Consider the following 4,128-nt stretch of genomic DNA (forward strand, 5'->3'; position numbering starts at 1 on the left):
CATGTTTCTGAAATAAAACTGCTGTTGTTGCATGTTAATTGCCCATTGCAATTCCTTTAAAAAATGTTTTTATAACAAAAATGATGTCATTGAAGAGAGTTGTGTTATGTGATCTCTAACAATAAGAACATTACTTTGACTCCTCTGCTAGCAGGTATGTGGTAGGAGAAGCACTGGCCATGCAGGAGCGTGGGCTCCGGAATCAGACACGCTATAGTCTACGCATGTCCACGGCACCGGTGGGCCATTAACTTGGGAGCCACGAGCAAAATGGGGATTTTATCAGGACTGAGTTAAAAGGATTGTGAGAGGATTAAATAAAATAAAACCTGTTAAATTGCTTAACACAGTATCTAGCACATCACAAGCACTTAATAAAGGGCAGCGATTGTTATTTCAGCCCTATACTGGGCACTATATTTACAACTTTATGTGCTTCATCTCAAGTCCCTGGGACACCTCTGCAAGATAATCACCCGTTCCCATTACCGATGAGTAAATGGGAATTCAATAACTAGCCTAGGGTCACTGAGTCAGTAGAAATTCAAAGTCCGCCATCATTGCAGGTCTGTAAAATTGTATGATTTCATGGTCATTCAGACTACATCACGTTATACTTTACTACATCCTTATCCAACACAATTTCTCCAGTCTGCACAAGGGCCATTATTGTCTGATTTACAAACAACTAAAGGTCAATAAATAGTTATTCTGCCAAGATTCCATTAAAAATCAGTAAACTTAGAGTTCAAACAACTACCATGTGTATGAATTCCAGGTCTCAACATCATCAACCATAAAATAATAAATTATACCTCTCTTAGAGAGTTGTAATGAGATTTAAACAAGATTTATAAATATGGTTAGTACAATTCTTAGCTCAAGGTAGGCACTTAGTAAGTTTTATTAGAAAAAAGAAACATATATATAATATCTATGCACTTTCAAGGATATGTGATAGATAATAGATGATTGACAGATAAAGACAGATGATAAACAGAGAAATAACAAGTACTTGTAACCTTTAAGCTTGAAGAATCCTGCCCACCTGAAACTGAATCTGCAGTCCACCTTCAGCCCCATTTGCCCATCTTTCTTCTCTCAGTCACCAAAATTCTTCCTCCCTTTCCTAATTTATATAAAAATCTGTATACTGTCCCTGGAGTAGTAGTAGGAGCAACTATGAGCAGTGTCCTCTACATTATGCCCACATAGCTATGGGGCAAGCACATTACCTTTTGGGATGTCTGGTGTTGATCAAATGAAGGGGGAACACTCAGTAGCTTTCAAGTTGCATTAATCACAGAGCTAACGAATAGAAGCATCTTGGCGGCTGTTTGAATGTCGCAGTGGGAAGGTCTGCTCTCCTGGGGCTGCACTGTTACCAGCCACCCATGGGATTTTGAACAGCTCTTTTATTTCTCTAGTTATCAATTTCTTAATATATTCTAATTTAAGGAGCTAGGTCATGTTCAATCTGGTATTCAACCATTAGGAGATGTCTGCGAGGCAAGGGATAGATCATCTAGCAGGTGTTTATTTGCATAAAAGACCAAAAAGCCTTCATGGGAAATAGTTATGCAGTGCATAATGACATTTTGGGTGTTTTGGTCAGTGAAGGACCACACGTATAACAATGTTTCCATAAGATGATAATACTGTGTTTTTACTGGAACTTTTCTATGTTTAGATACACAAATACTTACCATTGTGTTACAGCTGTCCGGAGCATTCCGTGCAGCACCCTGTGGCCGAGGTGTGGGGTAGGCTCTACCATCTAGGTTCGTGCTAACTGCGCTGTATGATGATAGCACAATGAAATCGCTGTGCCCCATCGGTGAGTGATGCACAACTGTAACGGAAGGGCAAAAGTCTGAAGACTACGTGTTAGTGTCAATCAGGAAAAGTTACTTTGCGCTGAGCACAGTATCACTCGCATTGTCTTCTAACCAAACCACATGGCTTCATTTCTAGGTCCTGGGGCGGAGGGTTAAAATAAACTGTAACTCAATGGCATACTACTGTGCAGGGCACTAAAAGCATGTGGATGCTGTGCTCAGCAATCTATGCAGAAGAGAAGAGGACAAGCGTGGAGATGGGAGGTTCTCTGCCCACCAACGGTGGGAGCTTACTGGAGACAGACGCTGGGGTCTAAGCAAAATGGATCTGCATCTAGACTGGAAAGAAGCCAGAGGGAACGTACCTTCAGGGATATCATGCAAGTTTTGCAAGGGCTTCAACAGCTTGTACAGCATGTTCAGCTGCTATGGCGGCTACTGGAGGCCTGGTTTGGGGCCAAGAAAGGAAGAAAGACATTAACTGTGCTGTCAAGGTGGATAAGCCACAAGACCTCCCATGCCCCAACCCAGCTTTGCATGGGCAGAAGGAGAGGCCTGAGTGGGAAGACTTTCTACCAAGCTAGTGGGAGAAAGACAGATACCTACTCATCTGTGTTTTTAATTGAACCCTTCTTTTAATCCCCAGGCTGACACAGCTTAAGAAAAGGTAAGTTGCATGTAACACAAGGATTTGTAATGAATAATCTTTAACTGTGCCTTCCAAATAAACATTGAGTCTTTCTCCATCTAAGTGTTCACTCTGATGCTTCATTTATGTGGTTCATCGACTTGAATTGGCTGCAGGTGTACCTGGTGAAATATTTTTCCTACATACAAATTTAAGTATTCTTATAAGAAAATGATGGTGTTGAAGAGCATACTCCTTGTTATAATTTCCAGATTATTTTTTTTTCAAATTCACTTTGGAATCCATTGATTCAATCCTAGTAGAAATAGCTAACACTTATATTCCAAGTACAAAGACAACAGTGGAAAAGTCTCATTCCTAAAAGAGAATTATAAAATACACAGGAACAGCTTCCACATTTTCCAACGTGGTTCTCTACAATCAACCGAGTAGTAAATTTAATGTACCTGTTGACATTCTCGGCTGCTCAATCTCCACTTCAATTCAGAGTAGGGTCCGCAGGAGTCAGGGTTGCTCTCCAGCGGCAGGTGTCCTAGGCAGAGCCAGGCAAAGGCTCCCAGTCCCAGCAGGCTTTCATCAATGGGCACACCCATCCTCTCTCCACAGGACACCCAATCCTGCTGTCATCGCCCCATGCCTTTCCTGCTGAGCAGTCTTGACTTTCAACATCACTGCATCAAATCAGTGCTTTCCCTGGGGCTTCTCCAGCAGAAAGTCTCTGTTCTGATGGACACAACTTCGATTCATTGGAATAGTGCTGACAAGCTGGCTCTGAGTTCTCCCTGGATGGAGGTTACCCAGCCATAGCCTACCTGATTAAAGATATGGTTCCCTGGAATGCCTCTTTTTTCCTGAACATAATTTGATAAATTTTCATTATCACCTTTAGAAATGGGGGAAATTTTGTGTGTGTGAGGAAGAGTCAGGATTGCTACTTGGTTCCCAGTAGTAGTATCCCTAGAGCCCAGATAGGAGGGACTTGGCGGACGGGGCACACTTGGCCTCACTACTCCTATTAGGCCATGGGTTTATTTGGTGACTTTGGGGCAGGTGTCAGGGGTTAAAGAAATTATTGCAACCCAACTTTGGGGACACCATTGTACCCGTATATTTGGGGTGCAGAATTCAAGCTATCCACTCACTGTAACCACTAAGCTATTTCAAAATCCCACTCAATTGTACCTCGTAGCCAAGGGAAATTCACTCGCATTAATAATAGAAAGAAAATTGAAAACCGGGAGTCAGAAAGACCAATCTGTACATATTCATCCTTTCAAGATAGAAGTTCTCCCTTGTACAGAAGGATATACTACTTGGAGTTGTGTGCATTAAAAGTCCTCCTTTGCACTTTCCTCTAAAATCATTGACACCAATAATTTTACCTTCTGTTTTCTGCACTGGGCACAGAAGTGTAAGAATGGAAACCAAAATTGAATATGCAAGGCAGAAGATGTCCCAAGCAAAATAAACTCCATAGGCATTAAACTGTACTACTTCATGGGGAAGGAGAAGGCAAAACAGGTCAAGGTACTAAATTGCACATGAATTTTGAAACAGAGAAAGATTTCTTCTCATTTTGTTTCTTTAAAGACTGTCCAGGAAGTTTGCAGAAGCCAATCAATTACATTTGCAAATGACAGG

Source organism: Microcebus murinus, chromosome 7, assembly GCF_040939455.1.
Source record: "Microcebus murinus isolate Inina chromosome 7, M.murinus_Inina_mat1.0, whole genome shotgun sequence".
Classification (NCBI taxonomy): Eukaryota; Metazoa; Chordata; class Mammalia; order Primates; family Cheirogaleidae; genus Microcebus; species Microcebus murinus.